Source organism: Ictidomys tridecemlineatus, chromosome 10 (assembly GCF_052094955.1).
Source record: "Ictidomys tridecemlineatus isolate mIctTri1 chromosome 10, mIctTri1.hap1, whole genome shotgun sequence".
Lineage (NCBI taxonomy): Eukaryota > Metazoa > Chordata > Mammalia > Rodentia > Sciuridae > Ictidomys > Ictidomys tridecemlineatus.
The window spans coordinates 75,431,881-75,456,479 of NC_135486.1; the positions used below are offsets into that span (position 1 = coordinate 75,431,881).

General features: G+C 39.7%; 1 protein-coding gene across 3 annotated transcripts in view; it reads left to right on the forward strand.

The window, feature by feature from the left end:
* Positions 1–24,599, forward strand: part of Celf2 (CUGBP Elav-like family member 2) — a 780,843-nt gene that overhangs the window by 391,318 nt on the left and 364,926 nt on the right. The gene's annotated exons all lie outside the window — the stretch shown is intronic.

A 24,599-nucleotide genomic window follows, 5' to 3' on the forward strand; every position in this document is an offset into this window, starting at 1 on the left:
ATTGATTATTATTATTGTGTTCAGGGATTTATAAATTGGTGAAAGAATCCTAAGCTTCCCCTAAAGAACTTACATCATAGTTTTTAATTTTTAATTCCTATTGTCATTTAAATAAGTACTAAGAAATATTTTGGGAAAAGAAAACTATATATAATTGATTGATGTTTTTCGTATTTTTTGATATTTTATGTCAACATATAAAATAAGATGATTAACAGGATGCAAGCTTACATGACTAGCCATCAAGAATGATTACCACTATTCAGTGAAGAGAAGGAAGGACAGAAGGAGGGAGGGAGAAAAAAGGAGGAAGGGAAAAGTGGAAGGAAGAGGATGGCAATATTTTGAGAGGCATTTTACTGAACATTGTATATCTAGAATCTGGTCTTACTACTTAGCATTGTGCCTTAGTTTTGGAAGATGCTCAATAACCATTAGGAAGTGAATTTATATGTGATAGAGTCTTGCCTGGGAATAGTTGGAAATTAAAATTAAGAGGTTCTCAAGAACAGGAAAAAGAAGATCAAACAGAATATGATTATGAACACCACTAGGGAATAGGGGAAGGTCCAAATAAGGGAAGGTCTCCTCACCATCTGGTATAGGAGATAAGCAAATTAGTTTTCTTTTTTATGTAAAGAAAAACTTTGCTCATAGGATCATGATTAATATTGCCAAAAAACTATTTACTGTGATCCAAATATTTAAATTACTGTATGTCTTCATTCTTTGGATACATCCCAAAGAAATATTTCAGCCGTGTGCCAATTTACGGGGTTAATACCGTACGTGGGTTCTGGTTTCTGCATTCCTGCTGAGTTTGTTTGTCATCGTGCTTTCAATCTGGAAAAGGTCCACCATGAAGACCTGAGCATCCCATCATTTGCAGGCAGAGAGAGAGAGAGTTGTGTATCTGCCCATGTTTGTGTGAAGAAGTTAATCCTGAAATAATGGAATGAGGAATGACTTCCAAACTTTTATAGAATGGCTCAGATGCGGCCCACCTCTGTATTATCAGAGGAGACCCACACCATGCTGTAATCATGCAGATGAAAATTACTCAGATGCCTGAATCTGCAGCAGCCTCCTGAATTCTATTAAGTAGTGCTTCACTGTGAATACCAAGCAGCCATTCACATATTCCCTAGGAATGAACTTCTGTTACAGCTAGTTTATTACTCAAGGGACAGTCTCTCTTCTTGAGCTTGGTGGGTGGTATTTTGGTAATGAGTCTACTTATTCTTTTTTATCATAAACTTTTGTTATGCTAGTGTTGAATCAGGTTGAAAATAAACAACATGCCAACAATCCCATTCTAACTGCAGTCGACTGTCATTGTCATGCAGGCAATAAGGGCATGAGAAATAATATATTAGTTACTTCTCAATTATAATTCTAATATAACCTCAGGAATCCTTGTGACTCTTTTTAGGGACAGTTTGGGACATGCCCATTAACAAATATTTCCTTTCCTTACATTAACATGAAATAATATCATTATTTAATGATGAATTCCTCCCTTGGTGTCCAGAATGTTTCTTTTGCTAGCATTGATTTGTTTGTACAATAGTGTGGAATCCCATCAGCTGTTCAGCCTTCAGCCTGTTTTCAGATTTCTTTGGCCTGTCACTGGGAAAGTGCAAATGAGCCCTCAGATACCTGGGTACTATTTAGAACAAGGCACCTGAAGTTATTGTGTTTGTCGGCTCATGATTAGTGGAACACGACACTTGGAGTTTTTTATCTTTTTAGTCATAAAAGCATGCTTAGGCTGTGACAACTAGGAAAAGTAGAAAATTGCAATTCAGGCAACTGCTACCTAGTGACATGTGGCTAGGAAGGAAGGAGGCATTTTATAACGGTTTTATGGTTTAGTTTTCATTGGCTTTGACTGTCTTGAAATTTTCCAGAAGGCCATTTACAACTGTTGGACAAGGGTGAAGTATTTCAACTTTAATCACCTTACATGGCATTAATTTCAAGTAGCTGGCCACTGGTCGGTAATATTCCTGTGAAAATGTGCAAATCATGTAGCAGGGGATTGTGTCTTGGTAGTTACAAATGCTTTGCATTTGAAATGAGATATGTGCACAAACAAGCACCTAGGTGCATGAATAAGCATCAGGTTTGTTTTTCATTACCAATGATAACCTCAATCTGTTTTTGAAATTTTGCCATGGCTGAAATCAAAGACTGGTGATAATATGTCACCAGAAAAAAAGAAAAATCAGTTTACATGAGCAACATTCACTAAGCATTGTAATTATATTATAAATATTAAAACCAATGATCTTGTGGGGATCAAAACAAATATTTAAACTGACTATACATACTACTCACATTGTCCTCTTTATCTTCAAGTGTCCAAGAAATGGAATGTATGGTTCCCTTTTGTGAGCTGGGAAAATTATCATTTTAATTTCTGTATGTCTTTGCTTTCATTTTGCTTGTAGCAAAAGAGAGTTTAGCAATCTGAATAATTTTCTGTTACAATAATGTTTTTCAAGATCTGTTTTTTATGGTAAAAAGTATCTAGTTTAGGTAAATATGCTTAAATAAAATCATGGTGAAACTCCAATTGTTCAGATGGAATAGAACACTAAATTCATTATGATAGTCTTAGGTTTTAATATAAGAGATGCCGGTATGGAGATAAAACTTTATTTGGGGCAGCAGAATAAAGATATAAATAAGGCTTATATCAACAGAGGTTTTATTATAATCATGCACTATTAGCTGCTGGTTTTGAAAGAGAGAGAGCACTTTAATTTCTTGTTAACGCAATCCACTGTTACTCAACGTAAACTAAACAGTATGGAAAATAATGGGATTTAATAGACCTGCACAGAAGTATCTTAAGTACTTCCGGAGAGAGTCACAAGCTGGTTCTTAGACACAGCATCCAGAAGTCAGGATGTTCTTTGAAGAACATGAAGTAAAATAAATGAAGCTTAAAATAATTATGTATATGAATCAGATGTCATCTTGTACTAGATTTTAGAATAGATCAATGGAGGCAGGCGAGAACCAAAGGTTGAAGTTATAAAAGAAAAACTTAGATTTCTCTCTTGTATTTTAATCCAATAACTTGATCTCTGCCCCCCCCCCCCGCAAATTGTATCTTTTCTGATGAAGTTAGAGACATATAAATGGGCCAACTTATAGTGACTCAACTTAAAAAATTTTCAACTTGATGATCATGTGAAAGCAATATCCATTCAGTAGAAACCTACTTTACATTTTGAATTTGGATATATTCCCAGGCTAGTGATATGCAATCTGGTCCATTGCATGCTGCTGAGGAGGGGCAGCAAGCCACAGCTCCCAAGCAGTCACCACCACAAGGGGAAAAAAACAGATACTATACACTGTCCTGGTTTGCTGAGGTTAGATGGTAGGTTAGATGTAGCAAATTTCAACTTGTGATTTTCAACTTGTGATGTTTTCAATTTACAATGAGTTTATCAGGATATATAACCTTATTATGAGCCAAGGAGCCCCTATATCAGCCATGGAAATCCCCCTATTCCTGGAAGACAAGTCTGTACCATAGGACTCATGTTTGAGACCCTCAACCAAAAAGTAGAACTGTTTGGTTTGTGTGAGCATCAGAGATAAAAGTCATTGCAGTTTTAAATATGGAATTTTGGTATCAAATTTTGCATCATTGTTATCTGAAATCTGAACAGAATGGATTCCATTTAGTGGAAGGCTGACTTTTATCTCTGACCTTATTTCTCAGTCATGGATGTGACCAGTCAGGTAGTAGTAACAGGGGGAAAGGTGGAAGCAAAGAGAATTATGATGAGCTCCAACAGCTCAACTTGCCACTTGTGGCTCTCGAGGGTTTAAGGTTGGATCTCCAGTTCCCCATGGAGGGCTTTTGTAGGGACTATGACCTTGTATTTCTTATTGTCTTCAATATGAAATGCTCTCTTCTGAGAGACCTTTAGAAATTAGAAGATAAACATGTTGGTACTTGCAGGCCAACTTCTCGCTGAGCACTCAAGAGTTGATCATGCTTTTCTTTCTTCTCTGTAATCCCCAAGAAAAAGTTGCCTCAACTGTCCTGGGACCTGCATCTGGTGCTTTTCAATATGAATGAAATTCGTTATTTGTTCATTAATTCAACAAAGGCACATCAAGCACTTGGTATATGCCAAGCGTGATCGTAGGTTCTGTGGGAGAAAACAGATGAAACACCATTTCTTCTCCTCAGTTGGGTAGCCTAGTGGAGAAGATACAGATAATCATAGTGCAAGGAGCAAAGTACCTAATGTTACAAGAGGAGGAGAAAAATTTCTAAACAAAGGGCACTAAGGGATTCCAGAAGCAAGATTGGCTGCTCAGATTGGTGGCAGCAAAAACAGCATCCCTAATCAGCCTTCTGAGAAGGACCTGAGTGATGGGTCAGGTTTGAGCTGTGGCTGTGAATGACCCATGGTATCCCCAGACCTTGCAACCCCCAGATCCCTCCTCTCTCTCATTCACTAGTGGGCTAACAATGGAAAACAAGTCCACTGGCTTAAATGACTTGTCTCTATAGCTTACACAGCCCAATTTCCTACTTCTAGCCTCCAGCCATCAACATATTGGGTATAGCAGATTGTACCCTAACTCTGAGATCATAGATGGTAAGATGTGTTCTCTCCTCCTCAGCTCCCTGGCCCCTACCTCATAACCTTTCATATTCACCTCACACTCCAAGTTTGTGACTGAATTCTTTCCTGCACCAGACTTCTTCTTGCAATGTCCCCCTTTATTATTTTACTCAAGTCAAATCCACTTAAAAGGCACTATGGTTATGTCACCTTAGAAAATGCATATTGAGTTTATAGTTATAGTTCCAAAAGGTTGGGAGGAAAAAAACCAGGGTTACTTCAGCACTGCTATGGTCTGAATATGCTCCCCACCAGATAATTGTATTAAAAATATAATCTCAGTACAACTTATTGGGAGGCAGGTCCACATGAGAGGTGTTCAAGAGGGCTCTGCCCTCATGAATGGATTAATGCCACCATAAATTATTTTAGAAAGTTATTAAAGTGGGTTCACTCTCTTTTTCACTCCTCTATTACATTCTTGTAACCATTGTCCTCTCTTGCCTTTCTGCCTTCCACCATGTGAAGATGCAAGTATCATACCAGATGCCGATACCTTGGTCTTGGACTGCCTACCCAGTCAGTGGCACTCTGTTAGAGCAGCAGAAAAGAATTATGGAAAATGACCTTTAATATCCTCTACCATCCTCATCATAGTGGGATGGTGTCGCTAATGCTTGTGATGTGACTACAACAGCCCCAGATATCACCGGAGACACAGCCAAATCTACTTTATTTCCATGTGTCTCTTTTTTCTTGTAGATGCTTAAGGCTTTAGGGAAGAGAAATTGGGTTTCTGGTATATTTTAGGCAGGAAGGAGTTGGAGTAGGGACGGAATGACTTGTAAGTTCCTAAGGAACAAGAGCCACCAAATGAGTTCTCTTCTTTCATTTTTTCTCCTCAGCTATTCCAGCCAGCCTTATGACCCTTTTATGCCACTAAACTGGCCAGACCAAAGTCACCAGCAGCCTCCATCTACCTAAATCCAGTGGCCATCGGCCATTCGTCTGTCGGCATATATGGGCTCTTGCCTTTGTTCATTGTAAGGCACTACTTCCTCCTCCGTGAAGTGCTTTCTTAGTTTGGGGGACATCAAACTCTCCAGGTTTTCCTCCAGTCTCCCAGCCATTCTTCCTCACCCTTCCTTCCTGTTCTTTCTCCCCTTCTTGATTGACCTCTACATTTTGAGATGCTCCAGGGTTTGCCTTAGGAATTGCCCTCTTCACCTATGGAGAGGACATAGAGAGAGGTTTTACTCAATTCCAAGGGAGTTTTTTGTCTGTTTGTTTTGCAGTACTGGGGACTGAACCCAGGGCCTTGCACATGCTAGGTAAGTTCTCTGCCATTGATGTATACCTTCAACCCCTGATTCCAAGGCTCTGAAAGTCATCTTTATGGAGATAATCCCTGTTTTTATATCTCCAGTTCCAACTTCTCCCTTGAACTTCAGATTTGAATAGTCAGCTGCCAATTTGATGTCTTTACTGGAAAGTACATCTTAAACTTCATGTGTCCAAAAAATGAACTTTTGAATCCTACTTCCACCTATCTTACCACCAAGAACTCAGCTGCTCAAAAACAAATCCCTAGGAAAATCCTATAGCCTTTTTCATTTTTTTTTTCTCACAGTTAGCAGACAACCCATTTGGCCAATTCTACCCACTCAACCTCCAAAATTTATCTTTAATTTGTCCACTTTCTCTGTCTTTCCAAGCCACCATAAGCTCACATCTGCCTTGTTGAAATGGCCCTCCAACTGCTCTCCTCAGTTACTCTTTGCAACTTATTAGCCCCATAGCTACCTAAGTTATTTTCAAGGGTCATCAGTCAAACCATGTTGTTTTTTGCTTAAACCCATACAACAGCTCCCTGTTGCTTAGAATAAAATTAAAATAGTGTACTTCAGCTTCCAAAGGCTGCTTCTCTGCAAACTTTTCACCTCCCTTTGCTGCTTGATTCCTCTTGTTCCTGATACAATGGCCTTTCTTCTCTCTTCCTTGCTCAGAGAGCCTCTTGGAGCACCCTAATCAATATACTCACTCCTCTCTGTCGAATCACCATATCACCATAGTGTATTGTACACATACCACTTATCATTATCTCTGCTTTTTTTATTATTATTTTTTTGTCCCTTCATTTGTCATCTGTTCCATTCCCCTCAGTGCCAAAATAGTGTCTGCCGTGCCTATCTGGTTTATTCCTCCATCTGTGGGACCTGTAACAGAGTTCAAGGTCAGTAAATAGTTGTTGAGTATTCACTCAGCTGTGTGAGCCCCCAACTCAGAGAAAAGGAAGTTGAGACTTGGTCTCTGCTTTCTGTTCTTCCATCTCCCGACTCTTTCTCCCCTCCAACACTATCTCCCAACTCATTCTTTTAGATGAGGGCTGGCGAACAAGTCCACAAACCAAATCTAGCCATGGCCTATGCTTGTAAATAAGTTTTTATTGGAACGCAGTCATGCCCATCTGCTAAAACGTCAGAAATGAGCAGTTGTGTCAGAAGATGGTTTGGCCTGGCAAGCGGAAAACATTTACTAATGTGTCTGGTATACCTAGACACATCTCAAATATCACTTTTTCTGTTATATTTTTCTCTGCCCTGAAGGGTTTTAATTCACATAGCCACCAGTGCTAACCATTATCCTAGAATTGTATCAACTGGTTGTATAATTTATTGGCAGATTTTTATACCTTCTCCTCCAAGTAGGAAACATGTGGAGATCTAATTATCATTCATTGTTTATTCCTAATGCCTAGCAGTGCCTAGAACATAGTAGGCACTGAATAAATATTTGCATAACTATTTGTCTGATTGAATAGATGTTTGGATTAATTTTAATAAATGTTTATTTGAACTGGGAAAGGAGGGAGGAAGGATTGAGGAGAAGTACTAGCAAGATCCAGTGGTGGACCAGTTATACAATCTCTGCCCTCTCTCACCCTTCCCATTCTGCTTTACAGACTTTGGCACCCAGAAAATTCCATATATTCAGGTGAGGAGTCATTAGCCTAAATTTGACTCTTCCTAGATGTTCAGAGCTGCTGTTCTTGTGTGCTATTCCCAGAGTCTGAGAGGTTAGATTTTGGACTTAGACATGCTAGAATCCTCTGTCTGATATTTCTTGATTCTCTGAACTTTAGCAAGTTAGTTAATATCTGTGCCTCAGTTTTTCATTTATAAATGTGAAAATAATAATAATAGCCATCTGACAGTGCCTCTATAAGGAGATAATCCACATGTTATGGTTTGGATGGAAAGTGTTCCCCAAAAGCTCAAGTGTGAGACAATGCAAGAAGTTTCAGAGGAGAAATGATTGGATCCTGAGAGTCTTAACCCAATCAGTGAATTAATCTCTGATGGGATTCATTGAGTGGTAACTAGAGGCAGGTGTGATATGGCTGGAGGAAGTGGTTCATTGTGGGCATGACTATGGCATATATATTTTGTCTCTCTCTCTCTGCTTCCTAATGTGAGCTTCTTCCTTCTGCCACACTCTCCTGCCATGATGTTTAGCCTCACCTGGAACCCCTAGGAATGGAGTCAACCTTCTTGGGACTAAGGCCTCTGAAACTGTGAGCCCTCAATAAACTTTTCCTCTTTACAGTTGTTCTGGTCAGATTCTTTAGTCACAACAGTGAAAAACTGACTAAAACACCAGGTAAGGTATTGTCAATGTCTGGCACCCAACAAGCCATCAGTATTTGTGAGCTGTGATTGTGGTTCATTCAAAGATAGCTTTATGTTAATTATTTCTACCAACATTTGGGTAGTGTCCAGGAACAGGGAGAAACACCATATTGCTTTTAAGCAGCAGTCCAGGAAAAGGATTTGACACAGGTGCTCTGGAGCTGAATTCCAAACTGTAATCAAACCCCAGGTCAGCCACTTACTAGTTCTGTGAACTTATGTAAGTTTCTTCACTTCTCTGTACGTCATTTTCTTCTTCTGTAAAATGATAATAATAGGACCAATGACTCTGAGAACTGACGTGAATACATATAAAGTGCTTAATATAGTGTTTCTTTTGTTATTTTATTAAAAGAAGTTAAATTGCATGTCAGTTGACATTTGAGATGGAGAGGGAGGAAAGTATAAAAATCACTGGGCATATAAACCAGTTCAGATTTTAATTATTCAGTACTTGGATTTGGGCCTTGCTATGAATAACTGTTGATGACTTAAAAGCAAATATCCCAAGCCTTCAATGTAAAATTCCCTTGACCTTGCTATAACACCTGAAAATAATGATCACCCAAAGAAAGGCTACAGATGGATCCTGACCTACAGGGGTTCACTTTACAATTTCTTGACTTTCCAATGGCACAAAGGGACTAGACAGTGGAAATTTTACTTTGAATATTGAATTTTGATTTTTTTTTCCTGGGATGAAGATATGTGGTCTCATACTTCCCTGATACTGGGCAAGTCACAGCTCTGAAACAGGCATTTGATCACCAGGAGAGATGGCTGATATTCTACTGTGTATTGCTTTCCCATTGTCTTGTGAATGCAGATATTCAATAGATTACATGAGATATGCAACACTTTATTATAAAATGTGCTCTGGGTTAGAAGATTTTACCAAACTGAATGCTAATGGAAGTATCCTGAATGTGTTCAAGATAAGCTAGGTAGGATAAGCAATGAGGTTTGCTAGGTCAGGTGTATTAAATGTATTTCAACGTGGGATCTTTTCAGCTTGCAATGGACTTATCAGGACATAACCCCATCATAGGTCAGGGAGTTATCTGTATATGCAAATGCAAATGCCATCCACCTATCATGAACAGCTCTATCAGAAACATGGTTTTCATTTATTCTCCAAATTACCTAAATCAAAACATTTCATTCTTTATAGGTGTGTATAAGAGTCCACAGTGACTGAATTAAATTACACTTGTTTTATAATATAGTGTTCTGATGTGTAACAGACTATCAAAGGAAGGATCTTTACAAGGAAAACTTTAGAATATTATTAAGTTACTCACTGCATGACCTATTTAGACTACTCAGATTCTTCTTGTTGTAGACTACATAATTAAATTTTAAATGGAACATGATAAAGAAATTATACTGGTGATCTCCAGAGATTTTGATACCCTATTTGGCTTTTTATAAGAGTATAGCAAAGACACACTTTAAAATTTAATAAAGGTCTGCCCTAATTTTTTTTTCTTTTAGATTTTCCTTATCTGCTCCACAATTCAAAGCTATGTAACATGATCCACAAGTGTTCCCTGAAATAAAGGCTCCAAATAAAAAATTCTTAAAAGCACATTTATTCCAATTTGAGAATTCTGTTATTTGTGCACAAAAGCTTTTGTGTAGCAATTGAACTCCTTTAAGATAAAACCTGCCATTTCCTGAATGCGTCACTGTAGAGAATTGGAGCTGTATTCATTCTGTTTGTGGAAGTATTCCTATCTTCAGAGTTCATAGAGCAAAAGGTTAGAAAATTGTTTCTATATAAAGTATGATTTTGCAATTAGAATTTCTTATTTTCTATGTAAAATGTGCACTTTTGAGGGAATTAAAGGAAACACACACACACACACACACACACACAGCCTGAGAAAAGCCAGTGTAGAACACTGAATTCCTAAGAGCCATTGTAACCTCTTGGATAAATGATGTTTGCTTCATAACCTCGTATCATTCATTTTGTTTTGTAATTAAAGAGACACTGCCAAGATAAAATTTATATGTTAAATAAATTTTTCTCATAACATGCATAACATTTTCTAATATAAAGCACATCCATGTCAGGTGGCAAGTCTTTCTCAGATTTTGCTGTCCATGGAGCTTGACAGAACACCAGGTGAGAGAGTTTGCCCTCCTGCTCAGGATTGGTTGTGTTTTACACCTTCTTCAACAATGGTGTCCGTGTTTGAAATTATCAAGCTACCATAAGCATTTAAATGAATAAAATTTCTTCTCGTTTATACATAGATCATTTTAAACCTTGTACACTTTTCTTTTCAGATTAGATTTTATAAATGTTTATCTTACATATTTTTCTTTTTCTTCTTGTTGGCAAACACACAGATTTCCTTTGAGGCCCAAACCACTCAAGCATCCTATGTTGTTTTCACTTTGCAAATAAGCAATGTTAAATACACAAAGCACTGCATAAGACCAAGCTAAATCTACGACACAGCCAACAGAGAAAATAAAGTCCCCACTAAGTTTGACTACTCATCCCTAACCCTCTACTTCTCGTGCTTTGTGGGGAAAAATGTAAGTTTAAGGAGTAATGCTGGGCCATGTAAAAGATTCCAAAGAGAAACTGAGACTCAGATAGAAAATTACCCACTGAATAAGTGGAAGTTCTGCCTTCCCACTACAATGCAGCACTTGAGACCCCCTCACCTGGGTCCAGACCTATAGAACTCAAGCCTACAAAAAGTGACCCCTGGTGGCTACTAATTCGTTATGGGGTACCAAGGTCCCCTTCCAAAGGAAGGAAAAATCATTCCCAACTTAATTAGGCTTTCAGTGAAACAGGTTTCTGTTCAGAGTTTAAAATTAAAAAAAAAAAAAAAGAAATCTAATGAACAATAAAAATTCTGACAGACATAATAAATAATGAGACATTAAAAAGACAACATACCATATATAATCAGAGATATAATAAATTATTGTATAATGGTGTATTAAGAATTATAATGAAAAATAAATAAATAGATAAATAAATAAAAAGACTATTGAGCCAAGCACAGTGGCATACGCCTATAATCCCAGCAGCTTGGGAGGTGGCGACAGGAGGATCGTGAGTTCAAAGCCAGCCTCAGCAAAAGTGAGGTGCTAAACAACTCAGTGAGATCCTGTCTCTAAATAAAATACAAAAATAGGCCTGGGGATGTAGCTCAGTGGTCAAGTTCCCCTGAGTTCAATCCCCAGAACAACAACGACAAAAAAAGACTATTGATTACCAGTTACATCACTGATGTCCACATGAGCAAGCAAACACATAAAGTCCTACAGAAGATACAAAGTACAATCATCCCTGCCTTAAAGAACCAGAAGATTCTACTAAAAGAAAAAAAAAATGGAACTCACAGAAGCAGAGAGTACCTTGATGGCTACCTGTGGCTGGGGGCAGGGGTGGTAGGAATAGGGAGATATTGGTCAGAGGATACAGTTTCAGTTAGATGGGAGGAATAACTTTGAGAAATCTATCCCACAACATAGTAACCATAGCTAGTGATGATGTATTGTGTGTTTGAAATTTGCTAAGAAAGTAGATTTTAGATGTTCTCATTATCAGGATATGTTAATTAACTTGATTCTATTATTTCACAAGATGTACATGTATCAAAATGCATTGCATGCCATTAATATCGATATAATTTTTATTTTGTCAATTAAGGTAAAATAATTATTTGATTACAAACATGTAAACAAGGGATTCTAAAAGTAGAAACTTGAATTGTGGTACAAGAAAGTAGGATAAGGTTATGGCAACTATTGGCTAGATTAAGTGCCATTTAAATTGACCAAATATTTAAGTTCAGAGGAGAGAGAGGATTTTTTTGTATCTCAATTAGAAAATATCACATTAGAGGACGAGGGTCTTCTGGAAAAAACCAAAAAACAATCAAAGCAAGAACAAGAAATGCAGAGCATCCTGAGGTAGAGATTCTGACAGCCAGTTTCAACTAGATGCTTTGTTGAGAGAATAATGAAGAAATGGGTAGAGACCAGATTGCAAAGTTTTAGAATGATTGAAGAGTTTTGCTCTCGATGTGCTTGGTTACTTTTCCACTAGGCCATGCACAGCATTTGAGCAGGATAAAGAAATGACTCAACAAGTATGTTAGTAAGGTTAGTCTGATGGTGTCCTGAAAAATGTGTCATGCAGGGATGTCGACAGCCGGTAAACTCCTCGAGGACCAGAACCAACCCCATTCTGCTCACCTTTCTATCCTCAGCACCTAGCACAGTGCTTACTGCATACAGAAGGTGCTCAAATGTGCAACAAATTAAAGAGTGAGTGGAAGATAAGGATTTTTCTATATAATTCAGGTAAGGGAAATAAATGCAGGAACTAGGTCCATCATCAGAGAAATAAAAGGGAAATGGTTGATTACTGAAACTATCGGGGGCAACTTTTACCTGCTTAAACTCAAACAGTGAAGGAAGGAACAAGTCATAAGCTTCTCAATTTTACAGTGTGGGAATACCAAAAACAGAAAAATCTGGAGGAAGAGCATTGGGAAATGTGGAGTAGAAAGAAGAGGTTTTTTTTTTTAAAAAAATTATTTTTTAGTTGCAGTTGGACACAATACTTTTATTTTACTTATTTTTATGTGGTGCTGAGGATCGAACCCAGGGCCTTGAACATGCTAAGTGAGCACTCTACCACTGAGCCACAACCCCAGCCCAGAAGGTTGTTTTTTACTGGGTTTGAGAGTGCAGGGGTTAAGGGTCAGTTCTGGATGTGGAGCTGGAGGCGTGAGCAGTTAGTAATGAAGCATCTTGGGCACTGTTTGCCTGGAGGTTTAGTGAAGCCATTTTGCATATCTAACTAGGTTTCATGGTTGTCTTTTTATGAGGACTTTCCTTGCCAAATTAGACAAGATGCAAATTTGATAAAGATTCCTTGAAAATAAATAATGTTGGTGCCGAGATAAGTATAATACTCAAATAGCTTCTAATTCATTCTGGCAATTTCTCAGGAGAAACAGAAAAAACAACTTCTCTGGGGTGACTTCCTTATACACCGTATTTCTCTATTGACTGCCCACCTCAATTATCATCCTCTCGCTGACATTCACTGTGGAAACTTGGGACGTGACACCGTTAGAGGAGATCTCTTGGCAACAGAATTGTGTGTGCTGCTTGTTCCCATTTGGCCTTTCACATCTTGGCCTGGATCTTCTTGGCTTATTTCATCATGTCTGGGATTTCATCTTTTCTGGGTTCTTGCCTGAAGCTCTGGCAGTTGACACTGTTCTGTTGAGAAAGTCGTACCTAAGTTCAACTTCCATGATGTAAGAGTTTCTCTTTAATACCAGGGTGAATTGAAACCCACATTTAGTGCAACGTTTGAGCCATTCATTTTGTCATCTAGTTCTAGTATTGCCTAAATTTTATCAATTGAAATTTCCTGTAAAAGAGCAGAGGTTAGTTTGGCAGTGCTTTGGGTCAGCTCTGGGTATACTAGGTAAGGAAGAATAGGCCATAAATTGGCTACCTGGTAATTATAGCTGTACATCATTGCAGGGGTTATTGAACCAGGAGGATTTTAAATTTTGTCAGTGTGTGTGGCCACTTGACATCAAGCAGGGATGCATGTAAGGCCAAAAGAATCATGCTGTTACTAGAGGCATTAAAAGACAATGGTAGTTTATAATTAGGAAATGAATCTCATGAAAGAAACTGAGCCCTGGAAAGCACGATGGGGTCAAAGTGGTTGTCAAGTTGTTCTCACAACCCAGTGGCTCTGCAAAGATTTCTTAGGCTCTTCATCCTTTCACCCTTTCTCTCTTCTACTCTCTTATATGATTCTCCCCTCTTCTTTTATATATATATATATATATATATATATATATATATATATATATATATGCCTCAAAGGTGAATTTTGTAAAGTAGTGAGGCCTCCTTGCTCTACAGGTGAATAGACTCAGGATTAGAGAATCTAAAGCAAATCCTAAGAACACCTCTATTTTGACTTCTGGACAAGCTGATATTTGCCTGGTATGCATGGAGTCCCGTTATAATTTCAGAGTCTGGTCTTATGGGCAATAGAGCCAAGAACCCCATTAGCATCTTTCTGATTCCCTGTACTTTCCCCATCTCCATCCCTACTTTTCTTTAGTCCCTTCTATCACTCCCTCCCACTACCCTTGGGGACAAAAAAATATATATTCCCAACACTATAGCCTTGTTCTATCTGAATAAGAGCAAATTGCTAAAACAAGTATTCATAGGAGTTATCTATATCCTGGCATAGAATAGTGCTTCTCAAATTCTGATGCATGTGTAAAGCGTCTGAGGATTTTGGTTAAATGCATATTCTGACTCAGTTGGTCTGGGATGAGACCTGAAAGTCTGTCTTTCCAACAAGCTCCCATGGGGTTTTCTGATGATGGTCCTCAGACCATCCTATGGGTAGCAAGGAATGACAGAGCCACCAGTCACATTTTTATTTAAAAGTAATAGTCACTTTCCAAGTTCCACATCTGTTATCTATAGAAATATGGGGCTTTTACTTATTGTTCTGTCTTTTATCTAACTGGCTTGCTCCTATTTATCTTTGAGAAGATGCTACAAAGCATTTTGGAAACTGCCACTGCAGGAATAATGTCTTTACAAACTCTGAGTTGCTATAAAACCACTGTAGAAGCCTGTGGATTAAAAAGAACTCTCTAAAGGCAATATGATGTTACTGAGCCCATCTGAGTTCAGGATACAATATCAATCAAGATTTGACTTTCAATTCTGAGTTTGTGAGGAGTAGCTATAATTAAAGGAGACTAGCAGAAGTTTTTATGTTAGAAAGTTTTTATTTTATACGTGTGAAGTATTATCTGTGTCAAGTAATTGAGTTCTCAGATGATCTTATTGTGTGTCAGTGACTGTGGACCGTTTGAGTCTAGATAACATGTCAGTACATATACACAGAGAGAAGAGAGAGCAAGCCCATGAATTGACTACAGTTTTGAAGCTGATTCCTGGAAACTGACATTTATTGACTACACAGATGTTAAAATTGTCTCTGTTTTGTTTATTCCATATGAAACTGAAGAGGGTTGTAGAAGGGATATTACTTCTCTATTTTTACCTCTATTCCCATCCATCTGTCCCCTCTACTAAAGCAAACTGAGGTGTCTTGGATATAACAATCTAATTTGAAATGACTCAAGAGAGATAGGCAATGCTGAATATTCAGAATTCAATAATACAAAAATAATCACTTTAGTGAAAAGCCAGCTGTTCTTTGTATTCTAATAGGCATGTGATGTTGATGAAGAATAGCATTCAAGTGAAGTTTACCAAGTAGAATTGGTTTGATTTAGAATATTATGCCATTTTGCAGAATAGGAAATGTTATTTAGGCTTTTTTTTTTCAACAAAAAGATGAACAGTACAGCCAGTCCAAAGACTCAAATACCAAAGGATTATCTTTAAATTTAGAGAATGAAAAATGCCAGTGCGTTATATTTAAGGCACCACAGGATAATTCTTTCAGACATTGTGCTTGTGTTTCCTATGTCCTTCAAATTTCATTTGAATGAATAGTTTATGGATTTTCGTGATGTTTAGGGATATGTTAAAATACCATTGCAAGTATACCAGGCAGCTTAGGTTTAGATGATTCTCAATTTGAACTATTTTAGCATTTGAATTATTTGGGGAAAAGTAGGCATTGCATGACAATTTAGGGATTTTTCTTTTTCTTCTCCTGCTTTTTTTTTTTTTTTTTTTTTTTTTTGCATTTTCCCTATGAGTTCGTAGTTTGAGTGAACGTCCCCCCACAAAAGACCTTCAAACAAAGATGCAAGTCCAAGGATACAGGAAATGGGGACATGTGGCAGGAAGGGAAGAAAGCCTCTAAATCATTGGTATGAGTGGCTTATTGCCTGGGCATCTGGGAATCTAGACCCCTGGGACCCTGAGAAACACCGTCCCACGGAGAAGCAACAATGCTGCAATGCTGCGGTTTCCCTTTCGTGTCCCGTCCTTCACAGCTTCGAATCCCCCCAAGGACATTTGTTCCTGGGCACTTCTGTCCTTCCTTGCCTCTGCCATATCTGTAAGACAGAAAAAGTCCTCTTTGAAAAAACAGAAAGAGGCAGTCATCCCATTTTAGTCAGCTTTTTCCCCCGGTGTGAATAAAAGGACCCAACCAGAACACCCGTAGAGGAGGAAAGTTTCTTTAAGGGCTCTTGGTTTCAGCGATCTCAATTCCACAGTCTGTAGGATCCATTCCCTGGGGCTCAAGGTGAGGCAGGACATCATGGCAGAAGAGTGTGGCTGGGAATGCAGCTCACAGGACAATGCAGAGAGAAAGGTCTTCATTTGCTAGATACAAATATATACCCCAAAGCCACACCCCAATTCCCACCTCCTCCAGCCACACCCCAATTCCCACCTCCTCCAGCCACACCCTCTCACTTCAGTAACCACTCAGTTAATCCCTATTAGGGTATTAACTCAATGATTGGTTAAGACTCTCTCAACCTAATCATTTCTCCTCTGAACCTTCTTGCATTGTTTCACATGTGAGATTTTGGGGGGGACACCTCACATCTAAACCGTAACATATCCCCAGCATCCTGGGGAAGGGTCTGCAGGCATAGCTCAGGGAAGACTGAGGGCTGAAAATCAGGACAGTGACAGTATCAACCTTATCAGTGCAGCCACGATTGTATTCCCAGTACCTGTTGCAGTGCCTGATATGCAGCAGAGGCTTCATAAGTATTTCCTGAAGGAAGAAGGAAACAAGAAAAGAGGAAAAGAAGAGAGGAGGGGAGAGTGGTGGAAGGGGAAATGGAAGGAAGGCAGGTGGAAAAACTAGCAGTGGCCACACACATCAGCCAGCAACATAGATAGATCAAGCATTTGAGACAGTTTTTGAATATGGGGTTTCAGTTCTGATTTAGGTGCCCAAGCTAACATCTAAATTTTATGCCTATCAGACTTATCATGTGTGAAGAGATTGGGTGAGGAGAGAAAAAGTAAACATGGAAAAAAAAAAAAGAGCAGCAAATATCTCTATCTCTACTCCTCAGTTCTCAAGGGTGGGGCCGAGGGACCTTAGATTTTGGCATTAGTAGTTACAGATGATGCATCTACTTTCTTAGAAGGTTTACAGTATGTTTATCTTTGCTTTTTCAGTTCCCAGTGTTTCAGGCAGTTCACAGTTATCAGTGAATCACTGTGGAGCTGACCTGCATCTTGGTCATGGTGGGAAGGGATTAGGGGGCCTGGGGATGCGGGTTTAAGGGAAGGACAATGTCCAGCATTAGGCAAAACTGGAAAAATTGCTTCAGTAACCTGGATGTTTGCTAATTTCAAGAGGTTCAGCATGGCATAAGCAACTTTGTTTATATTCTCATGACATAGTTGAATGCAGAGTGAAAATAAGTCAGCAAATCACCACATTTTCTATACATGACAGAATTATCTAGAAATAGTATGTGATTACTTTCATTTATTACTTTGATAGTTCCCATATGCAGATAGTTAGAACTTGAGAGTATAACTGTTTGGCCAAGCATGAATCTGAACGTGTTTCTATCTGTGGAGTATGTGCACGTGGCAGAGAGGAGTGTGAAAACACGAAGGGTCAGAAAGAGGGACTCCATCCAAAAATATGATTTTTTTGGTTTATTTTCTGATTTTGGATATGTGTGACTTTTCCAGCAATTGTCATTACTGCATGATTCTGTGAATTTCCCTGTAGTGCTAAGGTAAAACCAAAAGAACAATTTTCTACAAAACACACTTCTCTAATTATGACAACTTGTTGACGTCATAACTTAGAGTCAGGGTATTCTTCTGTTGTCTTTGCTGAGTCCTGAGCAATATTATGCTAGAGAAAAAACACCAGAGGAAAGGGGCACACAGAAAGGCAGTCTTGAGCATGTATAGTTTAAAAGTATCGGTAAAGGGTTAAGAAGTTAGAAATACTTCTTGCCAGAAACAAGAGCAGAAAGAGTTTGGCAATGACTGTTGTCTATTTTTCCTGGAGAAGGGGAGAAATGTGCTGCAGAGACACCATGGCTGACATGGACCCAGAGTACTCAAGTGTTTTCCTGCCCTGGGGGTCGATGCCCTCTCCCTTACTGGGCCTCCTGTGATCCTGGAACTGGGTGGCAGGCCAGCTACACAGGGGTGTGGGAATTCAATCCATAAACATTTGCTTTCTTCTAGTAGGACTCCTAGCTCCTCTCAACAATTTCCTTATACTGATTTATTGATTTAATTTTTAGTTGGCATTGGTGATCGTTATAAAGTAAATTTACCCCAGGAAAACAGGATATTTGGGGAATTCATTAATGCTAACACACTGCACTTGAATCCTAGATCCTGTCTCCATTTGCCCAAATCGACTACAGCAAACAAGCAAGTGAGACCAGACAGGCCACAAATACTTGTCTCCTCCATTTCTCAGTTGGGATGGTAGGAGTAGAAATATATAAGTGTTATATCTCCCTTAATAGTTAATCTTAGAACTCAAGTCAGTCACTTTCACTCACCCCATATTTCTCATCATACTTGAGTCTTGGCAATGTACTTTTTTGTTGTTGTTTATTTTCATTTAGGCCTCAAAGGGAAAAAATGCTGCCATAGATATATTCTTTCCTACTCTTGAGACATGCAAAAGTGTTGGCTTAGATATTACAATGATTATGTGTTTTGGGGTAACAAATTATCCTAAAACTTGGCTGCTTAAACAATAAATATTTGTTATGTCAGATTCTCTGGGTCAGGGAACTGGACATGGTTTAGCTACAGACTTGTATTTGAAGGTCTCTCACAAAGCTGCAAGGTTTTGGCTAAAGTCAGATGAGAGCTTGACCGTGGAAGGATGGGCTTTCAAATTCACACATGGCTGTTGGAAGAATTCAGTTCCTTGTGGGAAACTGGATGGAGGGTCTTAGTTCCTACCTTTCTGGTTCTTTGGGCTACCCTTTCTTCTTTTGCCCCAGGGCCTCTCTATAGGGAAGCTGGCTTCCATTGCTGCAAACAAGGGAGAGAAACCATGAGGCCAGCAAGATAGAAGTCGCTGTCGGTCGTTTTGTAATCTATTTCAAGACCTTCCATGACTCTTCATTATAAAGAAGTCATAAGGTCTAGTCCACGCTCAAAGGAAAGATTATACAAGGACAAGAAACCAGGACATAGGGATCATTGGGAGTCATTGAAATATGATAGTTATTTTGCTGCAGTAAATGCTGTGTTCCGAAATCCGTGATTATTTGTGGTGATTGCATTAATACCTTGAGGGTGAAGAAGAAATAATAGACCAAGAAAATACTATAATTAGATTAATTATTTCTTTGGTAATTGGGAATCGCCCCATTGTGGCAAAGAAGGGACCAGAGGTCAAGCAAGGTTAGGCTCTGGGTAGGCTCCATATGCATCAGTACCAAATGGCTCCCTGGAGGAGATCTCCCACATAGAGCTGAAGGAGGTTTACCTGAGCTCTGAAAGGGAAAGGGCATGTAGGACTGGGATAAGATAAGAAAGGAAGAACACAAGCTCAGGTGCTCCAGATTGTGAGAGGGAACAAAGACTGGATTAGGAAGGATTAGGAAAGATTAGGATGATCTAATAGGATCATAAAGCCCTGGGCAGTGGGGGGGACAACACTCTGTTCTCATAGATCTAGTTATATCACCTACCTAAGATTTCTCTTCTCCTTCATGGATTGTACATTGCCCACCTCGGGATAGGGTAACCAAAACTTAAAGGGAAGTTCTCTACCCTCACAGGAGAAGGCCAGCTCAGTCCATTCTTACTATAAAACAAAACAGTCATTATGTCTTAGGCACATATAGAACTGAAAGTTGTGTTCGTCAGCTTTTTGTTACTATAACAAGTACTTGAGCTAATTAGCTTATAAAGAGAAAGGCGTTATTTTGGTTTTGGAGGTTTTATTTCATGATTAGTTGACCCTGTTTGAGGCCTATGGTGAGGCAATATATCATGGAAACACATAGCAAAACCATTAACTTCATGGCTGGGACACAAAAAGAGAGAGAAGAAGAAACTGGTGCCCCACAATTCTTTTCAAGGACATGCACTTAATGACCTAAACCTTCCCACTAGGCCCCACAATGTTAAAACTCCTATCACCTTCCAATAGTGCTAAGCTGAGAACCATGCCTTTACACAGGGACCTTTGGTGGAAATTCCAGATACAAAATACAGTCATGAGTCCCTGTTCTAATACTGGACCTATGTGTGTGACCAAGAGTCTTGTAAGTCACTCATCTTCAAGATGAGAAAGTCTGTCCTTCCCACCAATAAAACCTTGCAGAAGTTTCCATGACCTATGCAAAGCTAAATCTGGTAAACACCTTGGTGCATCTATTGCTTAGACTCTTGGCAATATTTGATACTGTTGACTATGTCCTTATTCTTGTTCAACGGCTTCTTCATGTGGCTATAGATATAATTTTGGGAATCCTTAGCAAACATCTTTGGCTTGGGGAAAGAATTTTCATGAGAAGGAAAGAGGAACTTGACTATCTCCCCAGCCATCGATCATGTGCCTTAAGGAGGAGGAAGAAAATGTGCCTCCAGAAGAAGCAATGGCCTAAGAGAAAGAAGGCAGCTAGGCTGAAGTGAGTTCAAAGTGGGTTGGAAGTGAACAGTGTGGAAAATTCATTAAAGAAGTTCAACCTCACAGGGGACAAGCGAGGTGGTAATAGTTGATGGGAAATAGTAGACTTTGAGGTAGGATGTTTCTTAAAGATTCCAGAGATTTGCTCATGTTTCAGTGCATCAAAGAAATCAGGATCAGGGTGGAAATAAAGTCCCTGAGAAGGCAAGAGGGCATGGAATCCAGAGCACAGGTGGAATTACCATGCGAGAGGAGCACCTATTCCCATTTAAACAGGATGGAGGGGGAAGAGGTGTGTGTGGCTTCTGATCAGCTTGTGCAATTGGGCACTGGTGAGTCTCCGCAGACGTCCAAACTAAGGATGGACTGGAGTAATAGGAGATGCTGATAATTAGTCTAACGTGGAGCAGGAAGAACAAAATCAGAAGATAGCCAAAAGGGAGGGCTAACAGCGTTTCTCCTTCCTCCTTGGCTACTGGCCCTTGAGTAGTGGGATGAGGAATTATGTGCAGCCTCAAAGACCCAAGAAAAGGATGAGAAAGAAAAGAAGGAGTGTGTCGTATGGAGAGAGAAACAGCAGCAAGAGCTGACCAGCTGGGCCGGATCTCCTGGAGAAGACTTGGACCATGGCAGGTGGGCAGACCTTGGCTTGGGCCATAGAAGGTGGTTAGAACTGAGGTATTCAGGGGAGGAAAGAAAGCAGGGAACGTGCACTGAGAACCTGCTCAGCCAGACCCTGGCATATGTCACCTGTCTACCCCACAGCTTTTTGTCAGAGAACTGACAACCCTTGCCTGCAGTCTTTCAGCTGGCAAGCCGAAGAGTCAGATTCTGCACTGAAGCTGTGTGAGCTCCCGTGTTCGCCACCATGCTGTGTCTCCAGGTTGACAAGCCAGCCAAGCACCACTTGGGCTTGACTTAGGTGGCTTTGCAAGAACAGCTTTGAAGTTGGCAAAATCCACACTTAGCCAATTAGACCACGCAGAGGGCCTTGGAAATATCCCTGGGGGTCATTGGGGGGGGGGAGCTCTGGGATCCTGTCACTGTGTGTCTCAGAGTGACAAATGGTGTTTGTGGCAGTCATTGGCTTAGACGCCATGGTGCTGTTGATTCTACACACCTAATGTCCTGGAGGAAGCCTCAGCAAGCCTGTCAGCAGCTGTTCCAGGATTGAAGCCGAGCGAAGGTGGCAGTTAACGATGTTGACAAATTTCTGATTGGGCTATTACAGTGTGTTAATGTGCGTTCTCTAACAATATGTTCCCATCTTCCACTTTTCCCCCCTGCTGGTTTGATTGAGAAAACCATAGCGACCCAAAGTGCAAGATTTATACAGAGAGTAGAGCAGGGAGTGGAGGCGGAGGAAGGGTTTCCCTTGGGGAGGAGATTACCTTTTAAAACTGGAGGGGAACAGGTGCTCTGAAACTGGCACCAAACTGCAAGAGGGTGGGGATGGCATTCCTGAAGGGAAAGGTTACTCAGATTAACAACACTCTGCTGAAAATGATGACATCCTGGCTCTGTCATTAAAACAGGTGGCTGTCATTATGGCCGCTCGCTCCTAATGGGAAGATAATACAGGCTGAGAGAGATTTATATGGGCCCCAGAAAGATGAAATTGCACATAAAAGAGGAAACAAGGCATAAAAAGGGCCAATTTGGGGAATTTCTCTCCCCACAGGATTGCACGTGATAGTCATTAATGGTGTAGAATTTGTGTCACTATATCCAGAGGGTTAGATCACCTACAGAGCTTTCATTTATTCAGGTTTATTCAAGTATCCTTTGGGAAAGATTTTTTTTCCCTTTTTCTCCATAGATGTTTTCCTTTAGTTTAAGGGAGAAGCAAATGTAAAAATTTACTGTATATGGCAAAACTTACCCGTTTCTCCCCCCTACAAATGATGTTGGTTGCTCAGTAGTCTGTTGAAATCAAGAGGTAATATCTCCAGGTAACTATCAGGTGAGAGGGGTTTCCCATGTCATGTGAGGTTACAGGTGGGGCGATGTAGTCTAATTTGTTTTAATTTAATAAATTAAGCAACTAGTTTAATTCATTTCAATTTAATAACCCTTTACTGATGCTAAACTGCTGTCATCTTACAAGTATTAGCTCACTTAATACAACAATGTTCTATGGTCAAAGTTCATTTATTATTTTGAGATGAGGTACAGAGAGACCAGTTAACCTCTGTGCTTACCCAAGTTCCTACAGCTAGGACATTGTGTTGCTGGGATTCCGACTCTCCCCATCTTCCTCCAGAAACTGTGCTCTTAACTACGACAATTCTACTGCTCCACTATACACCTTTGTCCATTTACAGTTTTAAGGGGCATTTAAATTATTCCTTTGTCCCATCCTTGAGTCTCCCTTCTGGCAAGAACACATTTTAAAATCTTGGCATGTAACAAACTGTTGCACTAAAGGTCGATAAGATATAAGAATTGCACTTGTGCTGAAGCCCCAGTGCTGTTTTCCATTTCACAGGGCATCTTTAAAACGTGTGGTCCTTGTCACAGTCAGGCCTTGAGAGCCCTGCTCCATTTTCTGTGTATACAGGCAGAGAAGGCAGGGTAACCTTTTAAATCCATTAGAAGTGTCCACGCTTGCACTCAAATATAAAAGATCAACACGAAGTTCCAGGTATGCTTCCACACTTACTCAGGTCTGTCCCTCTGACTGCACAAAATCCTACCTGTAGATGCACAGTTGAAAGGATATTTCTTTGGTGATCCCAAGTACATTTTTTTTCCTGGAGATTTACAGCTGATTGGGCACAGATTGGAGGCAGAGTAATTTACCCTTTTCCTCCCCCCTCTCCATTCACCATTTGACACAAGACATGAACAGCTCTTTTGCCTTACAAGGTGTAGCCAGATTGCCAAGTAATTACCTTGATTTATGATGGCAGGAGTAGAAGGTAGCATGAAACATAATTTTTAACTGAGGATGGTTGGATTACCACTCCCATAAGTTGTAAATTATCTCCTGTTGCGTTGGTTACTGAATAAGCATGTCAAAGTGAGGAACAGTATCTGATTTCCTTTGGGTTCCAAGTGCCCAGAACAATGCCCAAGTTTCCTTGCTTATAAAAAAAAAAATTCATGAATAAATGAGCACCTACTGTGTATTCCATGTGACACACTTGCATGCCTTCACCTTGCAAGGACATAAATGATGTAATAGGACAAACATACAAATCTGAACCACAAATGCATAGGAGAATTGTGGCATTTTAGAGGAAAGAGAAAATGCTCCCAGTTTGAGGGGACAAGAAAACCTTCCTAAAGGCAGTGTTGGAAAGCACTGGTAGCAGAAAATGCTGGTAGCAGATAGGTGGGGCTCTGTAGGAGTTAGAGGCAGGAATGCACAGAATGTGGTAGAAAATCACAGGAGTTGGCTTGGGGTGTTAGAGGTGTACAGGTCGTATAAGGGAATGAGAAAGTTTAGATACAGGTTTTTTCACATTGTGGTGAATAATGGATGCCAAGCTGGAGTGTTTTACTCAGCTTTTTCATGGCTGTGACTAAAAGTCCTGACCAGAACAATTGTAAAGGAGGAAAAGTTTATTTGAGGGGATGTGGTTTCAGAGGTCCATAGACAGCAGGCTGCATTCCCCAGAGATGGAGGTGAGGCTGAACATCATGGCAGTAGAGTGTGGTGGGGGGAAGTGACTTCACATGATAATCAGG